General features: G+C 42.5%; 1 long non-coding RNA gene across 1 annotated transcript; it reads right to left on the bottom strand.

The window, feature by feature from the left end:
• Positions 1-2,125: 2,125 nt before the first annotated feature.
• Positions 2,126-14,080, bottom strand: LOC118368002 (uncharacterized). Its single transcript, XR_004822240.2, has 4 exons — positions 13,874-14,080; positions 9,940-10,046; positions 3,740-3,871; positions 2,126-2,698 (listed from the first exon to the last, which is right to left on the bottom strand). It is a non-coding gene; the product is annotated as an uncharacterized LOC118368002 (long non-coding RNA).
• Between the last annotated feature and the right edge of the window lie 749 nt (positions 14,081-14,829).

Raw genomic sequence — 14,829 nt, 5'->3', positions numbered from 1 at the left:
GATCAGAGTCAGTAAAAATAGACAAACTTCACATCACTACAACCCTCCTGTCCCTATCTGTGATAATGACAGCTTACATTTTCAGGGCTGTGCAGGAATAACAAATAGATATTATTAAAGTAATTTATGAGGAAGATTTGCATAGCTAACTTTGCACCTGAAGACAGGTTTGATTCTTGCAAGCTAGCTCCTTATCAAGCAAACCTGATGACATGTTTGATTTAAGTTGCCAGCTTGTGTTCAATAATGTTTAAACTCGAACTGGCTAGCTACTGTAAGATCCCTGCTAAATAATCAAGCTAACTAGCTAGCTTGCATTTGAGGGCTTCAGCTAACCCCCCAAAATATGCCTGCAAGCAACAACATTAGTGTGAATTTTTTAGGGCAAAAATAATGATGGCAGATCACCAGATAATGAGGCAGTGGCCAGACACGGTCCTGTTTCAGAGTAATAGAGGACATTGAGAATGCAATCAGTGCTGTGTGTGTTTGTGTCTTGTATTTTGTAAGGAGGTGCCCCCCATCCATGTGGCCGCAATGGACTACTCCTGGGCCAGGGTGAGTAATACCAACCAGTCAGTGCCATGCTGGTGCATTTCCCTTGTGAATTAGCTGTGAATCATAAGTCAACCATGTTCAACCATGTAAACTCAGCAAAAAAAGAAATGTCCTCTCACTGTCAACTGCGTTTATTTTCAGCAAACTTAACATGTGCAAATATTTGTATGAACATAACAAGACTCAACAACTGAGACATAAACTAAACAAGTTCCACAGATGTGTGACAAACAGAAATGGAATAATGTGTCCCTGAACAAAGGGGGGTGAAATCAAAAGTAACAGTCAGTATCTGGTGTGGCCACCAGCTGCATTAAGTACTGCAGTGCATCTCCTCCTCATGGACTGCACCAGATTTGCCAGTTGTTGTTGTGAGATGTTACCCCACTCTTCCACCAAGGCACCTGCTATATCCCGGACATTTCTGGGGGGAATGGCCCTAGCCCTCACCGTCTGATCCAACAGGTCCCGGACGTGCTCAATGGGATTGAGATCCGGGCTCTTCACTGGCCATGGCAGAACACTGACAATCCTGTCTTGCATGAAATCACGCACATAATGAGCAGTATGGCAGGGTGGTCCTTCTGTCTCAGTTGGTAGAGCATGAACGCCAGGGTAGTGGGTTCGATTCCCGGGACCACCCATACGTAGAATGTATGCACACATGACTGTAAGTCGCTTTGGATAAAAGGGCTAAATGGCATATATTAGGGTCATGTCAGGATGAGCCTGCAGGAAGGGTACCACATGAGGGAGGAGGATGTCTTCCCTGTAACGCACAGCGTTGAGATTGCCTGCAATGACAACAAGCTCAGTCCAATGATGGTGTGACACACCCAGACCATGACGGACCCTCCACCTCCAAATCGATCCCGCTCCAGAGTACAGGCATGTAGGTGTTGTTACACATGTTCTGCCACTGTGATGACCATCAGCTGTCCGTCCTGTCTCCCTGTAGCGCTGTCTCTGGGTGTCTCACAGTACGGACATTGCAATGTATTGCCCGGGCCAGATCTGCAGTCCTCATGCCTCCTTGCAGCATTTTTTTTTTTAAATTTTTTTTTATTTTACCTTTATTTAACCAGGCAAGTCAGTTAAGAACACATTCTTATTTTCAATGACAGCCTGGGAACAGTGGGTTAACTGCCTGTTCAGGGGCAGAACGACAGATTTGTACCGTGTCAGCTCGGGGGTTTGAACTCGCAACCTTCCGGTTACTAGTCCAACGCTCTAGCCACTAGGCTACGCTGCCGCCCCGCATGCCTAAGGCACGTTCACGCAGATGAGCAGGGACCCTGGGCATCTTTCTTTTGGCGTTTTTCAGTCAGTAGAAAGGCCTCTTTAGTGTCCTAAGTCTTCATAACTGTGACCTTAATTGCCTACTGTCTGTAAACTGATAGTGTCTTAACGACCGTTCCATAGGTGCATGTTCATTAATTGTTCGTGGTTCATTGAACAAGCATGGGAAACCGTGTTTAAACCCTTTACAATGAAGATCTGTGAATTTATTTGGTTTTATACAAATTATCTTTGAAAGACATTTATTTTTTTGCTGAGTTTATATGTATCTATTGTAGGTCCTAGGATACAACAATGAATAATGTGGAACAAATAAATACCTTCAAAGGATTTATTTTCAATAATGAACACCTTATGAAACAGCTGTGAAAACCAACTTGGCAATATTCCAGATTTTAATACATAAACTGATTGTTTTTGGTACAGTTGTGTCGTGAATTTATTTTCACAGATTATGTTTTGTAAACTCGCATGGCAATCAGACTGAAATACTTAATTCTGGTGTGTGGAATAAAGAGATGGGTGCTGTGTGGTTGGGAGGTTCTGCCCGTCACTTGTTCTCAACAGGCAGTCACGGAAGGGGGACTTGAATAGGGAGACTGCAAAGTCCAGGCACTGCTGCTCTGTTTGTTCCGAGTGTTTGCCCTGCTAGTGTTTTTAGTTCATCTGTGTATCTCACATACTATATATCCCTAGTATGATATGGCTAGCAAACTTTATTAGCAGATAATGACAACATGACATTAACAGTTGCTTTATATGATGTGATCAGATGGAGGAAGGGATGGGATGAGTGGGCAGATTGCTGGGCAATCAGAAGTCACTCGATGCACAATTTCATCTGGAGGGAGAGGAGAAAAAGAGATAAAGGATAAGGAGAGAGGAAAGAGGCAGAATCAAGAGACGCTTGATCAGGTGCTGGGGGTAGTTCTTCCTGTCGCTTGTCCTCGACAAGCAGCAAGTCTCCGTCAGGGGTTAAATAACATGGCCTGGATAGTTGAAAGCCCACCACCACGTCAAGGTACAGGCCGAGAGAAGGTTTCATTTATTTTTTATTTTTTTACCCAGTTTAATTAAGGCCTTTAACCCCCTACTGTATCTTTGTAGTGTTTGATCTGATGGGGCTTGGATAGGTGTAGCAATATGGTGATGACTCAACCCTGCTGTGTAATGGACTCCGGGAGACTTCTGCCATATGACATACACAAATCTAGAACCTCCAGATATGCAAACACTAACTAGAAACCAATGTCCAATTCCATACCAACCCTGGCCTAAAATGTGATTTGGAATTGGACACAAAAGATGAATGGCTAAGGAGAAGGGGTGAAGGACCAGTAAGGAAATGGGCAACTGAACAGTCAATTTCAGTCAATTGAACATTTTACTTGCAATGAATACATTTAATATGCAAATGTATACATTTACATCCAATTCGAGCAAGTTTCAAATATTTACCAGCAAATAAATGAAAAAATATACAAATATTTAGATGCTTGTAAACATTACTTGGAATACAAGACAGATACATATGCTATATATTTACCAAATAACTTACCAACTTCGCAGCCAATGTCTGCAAGAAAACATCTATATACAAATTTAAAACAATATTACAACCAATATTAAAACCTTATTAAGGTTATTTACAATAACATACAATATACAACAAGTAGCAATGTAGTAAAATACCTACCGTCTTGAGGTGGGGAAATGGCCAAGCAGTGAAAACAAGGGTGGGCAAAACATCAGACAAAACAGATGATGGACGATGGACACGATGGACACGATGGACAGGCATATTCACGCACATTGACGACATGAGACAAACAGGACACATGGAAATGTTTGCCACATCTCCTGCACCGGGCCATCTCCTTACCTTCACTCACCTATCTTCCGACCGAAGCAGTGGACGCTGACCTCTGACCTTGTGAGTGTTTCGACATCTTGGGAGAATGGACCCAGGACGGGGACTGGAATCGGGACTGGAAAATGGTGCCAGGTGCCCAGCCTGAAAACAAGATAAAATATGTTTTCTCGTGGATTTCTGATGGTATCGTGCCATGGAGGGTTCCTCATCTCTGCAGAGAGTAAGACTGCTTGCAATAGCAAATAGGGATACCGACACAAACATTTGATCATATTGAACTCTGCTGTGGTCAAATAAAGCAATCATTTAAAAAACAACTTATCAAAGCAACATTTTATTGTGACACACTTATTGATCATGTGCCATGGTGAAACAATTTTGATGGGCTTCAACTCCAGCGCCAGTCTTAACCGTCTTAAACCTCTGGCAGGCTAGACAAGTACTGACCTATAAGCACAAAGTGACAAATTGAAACACTGTGAAACACTCTCAATATGACATTCATCCAAATCATAATTTCTGTATGGGTCTCTCTCTGTCTAGCGAAGATATCTAGTTAAAGGCAGTTGGAGTTACCATAATTGCTTACGCCTATTCATTTGATACTGATTTCTGAATTGGGAAAGACCTTGAAGCGTTAAAATAATACAAGACATACCTATTCCTTTTTTTTATCATCTTTTGTTATTATTGAATCAAATGATGCTATCAATGGGGGCGCGGCTATGTGACACCATATAGTAAGGTACGACTGACATGTTTGGCAAGGTAGCCTTTGAATGACAATAAAAGATGAAAGACGAGTATAATATTTGCAGTGCACTGATTTTCTACAGTATTATGTGAAGGATGGTTGATTCTACATGGAATTGTTACACTTGAAAGTTATCAAAACACTTTAGAATATCAACGTAAATTCAGCAATTGCATTCTTCTCATTTGACTCTGTAGGCTACTCAGTATGAGAAGAGTGCCATCCTCCTTCATCTCACATCTGAATGTCAGTGTGTTAGACAGCCAGATCTTTAGATTTGGGTAAATAGACCATAGAAATGCCATCCTAGTTCTGGTTAGACAGCTGAAGTTGTGTCTACACATAACTGATTTTGAACTGTTAGGTAAAGCACAATTGATATTTACAGCTGAAAATGTTTTGTCTTTGTAACACAAACACATTTTCCTTGATGTACTGTATCTAAACTCAAGCTGGGTGATGTTTGTGCAATGTCCACATGTAGCCTACACTTGTGGGGATATTAGTTCTGGAATTTGTCTCCTGGGAAAGATCTAACAGCAGACAAAAGCAGAAACGAGACAAGGCCAGCCAGTTATAGAACATTATGTGGTAGGACAGCTGAGCTGACTGGAGACGGCGGGCATTCACCTCACAGTAGATTATATAGTTTCCACAGCAACATGTAACAACGTTAAAACTAAGTTGCAAGCTACCTTCGTAGCAAGGCATTGTAGAACGAGTGTCTTATGAAACACATTCCCGACTAGGGCTGTTACAGTGACCGTATTACTGCCACACCGGCATTCCACGTGACTGTTTAGTCACGGTAATTAGGCTTCCCCAAGCTCTGATGCTGCTGTTGGTCATTAGAGACTGAAAAGATTTGGCTTTGGTCCTCAGATCCTCAAAAGGTTCAACAGCTGCACCATTGAGAGCATTGGTTGCATCACTGTCTGGTATTGCAACTGCTCGGCCTCCGACTGCAAGGCACTACAGAGGTTAGTGCGTAAGGCTCAGTACATCACAAAGACTCCAGCCACCCTAGTCATAGACTGTTCTCTCTGCTACCGCATGGCAAGCGGTATCGGAGCGCCAAGTCTAGGTCCAAGAGGCTTCTAAACAGCTTCTACTCCTGAACATCTAAACAAATGGCTACCCAGACTATTTGCATTGCCCCCCCCCCTCTTTTACACTGCTGCTACGCTCTGTTATTATCTATGCATAGTCACACTAATAACTCTTCCTACATGTACATATTGCCTCAATTACCATTACCTCGACTAACCGGTGCCCCCGCACATTGTACCGGTAACCCATGTATATGGTATTTTACTGCTGCTCTTTAATTATTTGTTACTTTTCTTTCTTATTCTTATTTTTTTGTAGTTTATTTTTATTTTTAACTACATTGCTGGTTAGGGCTTGTAAGTAAGCATTTCACAGTAAGGTGAACCTGTTGTTTTCAGCGCATGTGACAAATAACATTTGATTTGATTTGAATCACATCAGCTTTCTATAGGCTAGGCCTACTATATTTTATTCTAAACTTTCCTAATATTAAGCATATTGCTTCTCTTTATAACAGTAGTATAGCCTACCTGGATGGCATGAAAATGAACCATTCACTATTTAAGTGCATAAATTACGTTTTTCTTTCCCGCTGCCCCTATTTTGAGACAGGTGCATGATAATGGTCTGTTTTAAATCAAAACAAATTTCACACATATATTTACTATACACTACCGGTCAAAAGTTTTAGAACACCTACTCATTCAAAGGTTTATCTTTATCTTTATTTTTATTTTCTATTATTTTTATTTTCTATAATTTAGAATGATAGTGAAGACATCAAAACTATGCAATAATGCAAATGGAATCATGTAGTAACCGAAAAAGTGTTTTAAAGAATTGAAATATATTTTAGATTCTTCAAAGTAGCCATCGTTTACTTTGATGACAGCTGTGCACATTCTTGGCATTCTCACTGAGCTCTTCAGTAAGGCTATTCTACTGCCAATGTTTGTCTTTGGATATTGCAGGACTGTGTGCACAATTGTATACACCTGTCAGCAACGAGTGTGGCTGAAATAACCAAATCCACTCATTTGAAGGGTAGTCCACATACTTTGTATATATAGTGTATACTCACGTCACCAAATTATTTATTAAAACACACTGTTTTGCAATGAACGTCTACGGTGGTCCATCCAATCAAAGTATCAGAGAATTAATCTAGTTCTGAAAGCATACGCTACAGCTAGCTAGCTAGCACTGCAGTGCATAAAATGTGGTGAGTAGTTGACTCAAACATTTTATAACTTAGCTAGTCATTTTGGCAATAGAACAAGCTTTCAAATGATGCCCACCTGACCCAGAATGTGATTTATAATGGGCCGGTTTTGGATGGCGTAAACAACAATAGTAATTGTGTGACTGCGGGGATGCAAGGTTGTGTTCAAAACAACTACAAGTGTGCTTGCTCTAGTTCCTCAATGGCACAGTTAGGAGAGCTCAAAAAGCACCTTTATCGTTGAAGACTCTGCTTGGTCATAAAAAAGTGCATTGAAATGACTTAGGAACTGTGCCCACTTTGGAGAGGTGTCTGGCCACTTGGAGACGCCAGTTAGTGCTCTCAGTCAACCCTTGTCCTTTGCCAGGAACATTCTTATCATGTTTCTGAATGTATGTTCCTGAATGTATTTTCAGATTTAGTTATGAACAAATGCAGCGATAAGTCCAGTAAATGCAAAATGCACATAAAATCAACCGTGTTATATTTGGAATCAGTCTTGTGTCAGATGCAATGTTGACATCATGTTGTCTAATCATTTTCCCTTAATCTCCAAACAATTCCCTTTAAATTGCATATGCATTTCATATTTCTTCTGTAAGAAACATTTCAATCTAGCCCTATCCATATAGGCCAATTCCTGTACATGTAAAGGGTTAATTAGGTGCCTATGTTCACAAATTACAATTTTACATTTGTATCGTTTTTTTGTTTGTTTGTTAATTAGCTTGCTCGCTCAGCCAGACCTGCCCGGTCTATTTCCCCCCCTCTCTCTCTCCCCCCACCTCTCTCTCTGTCTGTCCCTCTGTCTAGTTTTGGGCTTTTCTGGCGTCTTTTCCCCAGGATGGAAAACGATTCGATCTTTCACAGTTTTTCCTCTTGTGTATAAAACCCACAATATGTCGAGGCCACAATGACTATTTTACACCACGATAGAGATAGACAATGTTATTCTTTTCCTTTTTCTATTACAAAATGTTTGGTCCTCTCCCTTTGTCCACCTCGTAGTCTACAGAGGTGCATACAAAACCAAAGTAAATTGATGTGCCAAATTTCTCTCAGCGTCAGAATTAAGCCACTTGACAATTGTCTTCGAGATAAAAGCACTTTTATTGAATAACAGATGTAAATTACAAAGTTTGCCCAGGCCGAGATTGACATGCTGTCTAAGCAGTCACTCCACACCGTGCGTGGATGAGAGGAAGGGAGTGGGCGATAACATTCAAATCTTAATTTAAATGCTAACGTTAAAATGCTAATTTGCAGTTTGACAGCCTACCTAGCTCCTAATTGTGGTCATAAAGGAGGGAGGAGCGCGATGGTCACGTGACATGTCGACCACACGGCGGGCGACTTGGCATTCCCAGGGTGGGCGTTTGGCTCAGTCAGACAACTGCAATTACCATCGCACAAAGGAAAGGACATAGACAGACAGAGGGGAGAGCTGCTAGAGGGGTGAAGAGAGGGAGCATAGAAAAGAGAGCGAGAGAGATTAGAAAGATTGAGGCAGCTCATCAGTTCCATTGTATACAGTTGCAATGTTACGCTTGGAAATGTATCGATATCTTTCTCCTTATTTTACATTCACTGTGTGTGTGTGTCTATGTCTGTGTCTTTCCAGTTTGCCTACATTTCATGTATCTGCTTTTAAGTATGTGTGGGAGGTTGCACTATAAATACTAGCCCTTGTCAGTCAGTGGGCAGCGTCCGTGTCCCAGTAGAAGTAAGTGTGTGTTATGGGAGTTGAGCTGGCTCCCTGTGCCCTGGTGCTAATGATGCCAACACTACAGGCCCCTGCATCGACTGGCCTACTGATGAGGCTACCGCCATTGCTTCCTCTGACTGTGGCTTTGTTTCCCCTAGCCTAGCCAGCATCACACACACACACACAAAGCACACACACATAAAGCACAAGACAACCAGACAGGCTTTCACCTTGTATCTGACAGGCTTTGCGCGGGAGGGATTGTGTGTGGCGGCCATTGTTGTCAGGGCCGGATCAAACAGGTCGATAGATATTGAGAGCATCGAAGTCCTAGCAGCGGCTTCCGGCCGGCCCATCCAAGGGCGGATTTGAAACGGAGCCCCGATGAGAGCCGTGAAAAGGGCCTTAAAGGGATGTATCAGATTCTTGGGCCATTAGCCTTTAGTTTGGCTTTTTTGTTTTTAATCTCCTGCTGCTTGGTTTCTGTTAGTGGCCCGGTCAATAGTTAATTAAGGGCTGACATGGGAGAGGCCTTCAAGCAGTTAAAGGGGCGGTCTGATTTACCTCAGTGAGCATTACCTCAGCTGGAACTGAGCTGGAACTATCGCCCCTTCTGAGCCGCATCTGTCCTTGAGAAACCATGGTTATGTTGGCAGTCGAGGGTTATGTTCATTTGGCACCAAACAAAAAAAAAAGACAAAAAAATGGAGGGACTATATTAATTTTTGTTTTAGTTGCATACCCATTTCCATTGTGTGTCCTAATAAACAAGTCCCTGGTTTTCAGCGTGTCTCCCATTGGCGTCAATTCATTCAAATGCTGAATATGTTCAAAGTTGACTAAATTGTCAAGCACGCTGTGTCAATGAGCCAAAGTGCATCATATTCCGCATAAATACATATAACTAATTTAACTTCAGTGACTCCACTTTGCAGTACCAAATACATCATCTCTCTTGTAGTACTTTGAGCTTCAAATAAAAGTGGACCCGAATGGGAATAGACCTCATGGGTAAAGATGGCAATTAGACTCCTGGCAGTCCTTTGATATTTACTTTTGAAGCTGTGCTGTGCCCCTGTTCTGTTGGAGTGCTTATGAAGTCAGCTTACATGCTGCTCAAATTCACTCACTATAATTTAATTGTTTGGCCTTCAAAGTTGTAAAATATGGTGATGTAAAAAAAGATATAGTGAGATGAAAGTGCATGGCAGGAGTCTGACCATTTTACCTTTGACACGGAGACCATGTTCGGCGACCATCTCGCCGGTCTCCACTTGGTCCAGGGTGCTTTTTGTTCCTGTGACTTCACAGCCAGCACTGGCTCATCAGGGAGCAAACCGCTTTCAACTAATGATCTGCTTTGCATTTGACTTAATTACGTGTATTTTAAATAGCTCTGAGCCGTATTAAACATCTTCTACATTGCAGGACTGTGTGTTTGTGTGTGTGTGTTGTTTGTTAGGCTGTTGTCTCCTCACCACAGCTGGTTCCATTGGTCAAGGCAGTGTGCCAGAACACTACCGGAGACAAGCTTGTTCCATCTACCCCCCTTTCCTCTCCCGGATACTGCATGGCAGCAGAAGACCTGCCATTGGAAGAGCACAGAGGGGGAAAAAACAGAGAGGGTACAAATTGATAGTCTTTCTAAAGCAAACATGAGGGAGTGAGAGAGATAGAGAGGGGAGAGTGAGAAGGGGGAGAAAGGCGGGCGAGGTCCTTCCAGGGCTCAGTTCAAGATGGTGGCAAGCCCTCAGGGCTTTCGACTTCTTTCTTTATTGTCTTCCTTAATGAGCTTTTTATGTTTTTGTGTATTTTACACCACACGCTCGTTGTAACGCTCCTACGCGCCTGCTGATGTATCTGTTATTTTTATCTGAGCCATTCACCACTCCATATAAATTTTATTATAAACAGCTGGCTGGTGAATAGGTCTAATTAACAATTGGGGACGACAGCAGGTCAGAGATTCTGGCTCTTCTCCCCCTTCAAGGGGCCTGAGAAGAGCCTGATGGGTTGGCAAGTAAAACTTATACAGTTGCGCCATTAAAAAAACAACATGGCGTATGTCAGATGAGAACTGTCTAAATTGGTGTGACATTCTCAATGCACTTTCTAATGAGGAACAGAGGGATGGCCCACGGATGGAGGGATGGGAGGGTGAGGGGAACAGAACAGAAGTGGCTCCCTCGTAGCGAGAGTCATTTATTTACGTCGTAATCGAGGTCAATGCACACACTTTGGCGGCAGCGGTGTGATCCTCAAGCTGTCTCTCTGGGGGTCCATGTTTCATGTCTGTTGATGAGATGATGACAGACGCATAAAAGAGAATTGAATGGTGGACTCAAGGGCTTTTTAATTTAGTCTTCCAGCCCACAGGAGTGCCCTTGATTGACAGGTAAGGTGACTTGACTGTCTGTTTTTATCTTCCCAATAGGCTCCATTCCAAATCTAAAGCCATGTTTAAAAAACAGGAATATATACAGTAGACAAGGCCTAGACAGGAGAAGGGAAAAGGAAAGTAACACATCATCACTTTCTCAAAATGATATCTATTTAACCTCTACAGGATCGGTGCTGCTCTACAGGATCGGTTCTGCTAATGTGCGCTAATGTGATTAGCATGAGGTTGTAAGAAACAATAACATTTCCCAGGACATAGACATATCTGTGTCACTCCCTGATCTGTTTCACTTGTGCTTGTCTCCACCCCCTTCCAGGTGTCGCCCATCTTCCCCCCTTATTCCCTGGGTATTTATACCAGTGTTTTCTGTCTGTCTGTGCCAGTTCGTCTTGTTTGTTCAAGTCAACCAGCGTTTTGTCTCAGCTACTGCTTTTACTCTCTTTTTCTCGTCCTGGTTTTGACCCTTGCCTGTCCTGACTGAGCTTGCCTGCCATCTGGTGCCTTTGCCCCTACTATGGATTACCGACCTCTGCCGGACCTGACCCTGGGCCTGCCTGCCGTCCTGTACCTTGGCCCCACTACTCTGGATTATTTACCCCTGCCTGCCTTGACCTGTCGTTTGCCTGCCCCTGTTGTTGCAATAAACATTGTTACTTCAACACAGCCTGCACTTGGGTCTTACCTGATAATCTGATATGGGCAGAACGCTTAAATGATTGTTAATCAAACTGCACTGTCCAATTTACAGTAGCTAGTACAGTGAAATAATACCATGCTTTTGTTTGAGGAGAGTGCACAGTTATGAACTTGAAAATGTATTAAAAAACTAATTAGGCACATTTGGGCAGACTTGATACAACATTTTCAACAGAAAAGCTTTATTTAACTAGGCAAGTCAGTTAAGAACAAATTCTTATTTACAATGACGGGCTAGGAACAGTGGGTTAACTGCCTTCTTCAGGGGCAGAATGACAGATTGTTACCTTGACAGCTCGGGGATTCAATCTAGCAACCTTTCGGTTACAGGCCCAACGATCTAACCACTAGGCTACCTGTCGCCCCACTTCACACATACACTGCTGTCATCTAGAGGCCAAAATCTGAATTGCGTCTAAACTGGAATAATACATTTTGGCCTTTCTCTTGCATTTCAAAGCTGAAAAAATAAAGAAAAACATGTTTTTGTATTATCTTTCACCAGATCTAATGTGTTAATTTTTCCTACATTCATTTCACATTTCCACAAACGTCAAAGTGTTTCCTTTCAAATGGTATCAAGAATATGCATATCCTTACTTCAGGTCCTGAGCTACAGGCAGATAGATTTGGGTATGTCATTTTAGGCGAGAATTGAAAAAAAAAGGTCAGATCCTTAAGAGGTTTGTAATTAAAGGCATGGATTAAGGTATTACCATCTAATTGATTGACACTACTCAATATTACTTGGCCTCCCACTATGAATGCAAGGGCAAGCTTTCGTGTAGGCCTCTAGGCTTGAGTCTTGGTGCTTGAGAGTCAATGGACATCCTCTCTCTGCACTTCAATGGAATTATGGGGGAAGCTAAATTGCTCTTGGTCATCAATATCTACTTATCTATGTCTATGTCTATAAATCAGCTGGAGAATGTGATTAAATTCTCTCTGATTCATGCGATTCTATTGATCTCCTTATATCAACTGTTTAGCCATCCCACGTCCTATATATACAGTATATTAAACCTCTGGCAGCTTGACAACCTTATTTCCTGACACACACACACACACACACACACACACACACAGGCCGATAACAGCGCGTGAGCTATTACAGGACGGTGGTAGCGGTGGGGGTGCAGGGGAAAGATTTATCTGTGCAACTGAAATTTCATTTGGGGCAGGAATAATAAGGCATAGGAAATGAAAGTTAATCACGGGCCGCTCTCTCCCTGACACCGCCTTTGTGGATGAAGCCTGTTTTCTTTAACCCAACTTTTCTGTTTTTTTCCCCCACCCTTAAATGCTTTATAAATCAGGAACAATGCTCACGTTCAGAGTGTTTTCCCCCCAGAAACGAATTCAAAAAAGAGAGGGCTCGTTCAGGAGAAGAACGGCTTATAATTGAAACTGGAGTGTGAACTGGGCAAGTCAAACATTTCCCCTACGCTAGGCCTGTTGGATGGGTATGACTGAGCCAAAATAGGGAAGGAGAAGAGGACCGGAATTGACAAGAGGAAGTTGATGAAAGGAAAAGACGAGAAGGCGGAAAGAGGGGCATGGAAAGACAGAGATAATTGTGAAGAGTTGAAATTAAAAGGGAAATATCACATAGTTAACAGACAGCTGTTATTGATGCCTATTCCTCTAATAAGGGGAATATGCATCCTCCGATATAGGAAATATATCCGCTGTCTTAAGCGACAATGAGCTGTACATTTGAGGTGAGAGGCCTCAGGATATCTACCATTGCTTCTGCGGCTTTAAAACTCAAATCAAATAAAAGCCTGTTTCCACCTTCTTCGATAACAGCAGGTGTAAACTGAAAGGGAAATGCTTACCTATAAACACACAGTGTGCAGGGAGTTTCCAGTACCGAGTCGATGTGCAGGGGTACAAGGTAATTGAGGTAGCTATATACAAAATGCACATCAAGAGAATGAATGGATGCATGCACAATCTCCATCTCCATCACAGCTCTAGCCTACAAGCGTTTTGTTTAATGCTTTGTTTGCGGTCACCCTACAGTAGCTTTTACAAGACACGGGCTGTAAACTGGGTTTATGGTTCTTTTAACGCTAATAGGTAAAGCCAATATCATTTTTATTAAAAGCTGATGAGTTTTATTGGGAAGGACTTTTCACATGCTAAGGTAGTTAATGCTGGCACCTAGAGCCAAGAGTGTTGTCCAAAACACCAATTCAACCAGTAAAGTTGAGTCTTACAATTTTGTTAAAAGAGTACTGATGTAACCCCGTTGTCACGTCACTTAGCCTGAATTGCCTGTGTAAATATCCAGTGGAATAAATGGATATTACCTTAAAGATGGAATCCGCAGAAGGGGGAAAAAGCGGAGGTGTGGACCTTCTTGCAATCCTGTAAAAAAAATTGCAGTACATATTCTGCTCCTCTATCACGCGTGCAATGATGCCAGAGGGGGAAAAAAACGTGTTGGTTGTTTGCTGTTATAATATCGCAAACGGACTTGGCAGTTTCACCACTAAGGATTTCAGTGTTAAGGTGACGAGCTCGCAAAGCATAGCGGCCTGATGGAAAATACCCAGTGAGAGCTATTGGCTTTATTTCCTGGACAATGAGCATTGCTGAAATAAGATGTGGGGGACGCTGATGCTTTTTTGTCTCCTCTGCGTTGCACAGAGCTTCCATTGAGTACCCAGGGACTTCATTGTCGACTGTGTCGTTGCCACTTACATGCATGAGCCTGTACAAACACCTTGAGAGATGGCTTTTCAATGATGTGATTACAAAAAGCAATGACGTGATTGTGCTCTGTGTTAAACCCCCATGGTTAAATCTGCTATTTTCTTCCTTTTTTCTGGCCTATTGGCTTCACCGCATTGTCTGCTTGCTGAAATAAAACGTTCTGTCTGTCAGTTTCTCTGTCTTTCCCATCCATCTATCTATCCATCCATCTATCCACAATGTATCTCTCCACATGTACTCCATGTGTTAACTCGAATCCCCATTTCCCCTTCCTTTATCCTTGACATTCCTCACTGTCTTCTGTTCTCTCCCATGATGCCTGGAAGCCAAAGCGTACAATCAATGTGCTTCTCCGACCACCAGCATGGAGAAAAGAGGCCTGTCGGCCGGCGTGAGTTAACGCAGAAATAACATGCCACCCAAAGTGACACTGTGGTGACAAACACTCGGCGAAGGCAGTTAAGGGAAGGGGTGCGGTGTGGTAAGAGGGGAGGGGGGTTGGGGGGGTCTGACTCGGCCCATCCCTTCAGACAGATCTGAAAATGCAGAT

This window comes from Oncorhynchus keta, chromosome 35 (assembly GCF_023373465.1).
Source record: "Oncorhynchus keta strain PuntledgeMale-10-30-2019 chromosome 35, Oket_V2, whole genome shotgun sequence".
Classification (NCBI taxonomy): Eukaryota; Metazoa; Chordata; class Actinopteri; order Salmoniformes; family Salmonidae; genus Oncorhynchus; species Oncorhynchus keta.
Note: the sequence above shows the minus strand (reverse complement) of the source record. Positions and strands in the feature narration are given on the sequence as shown.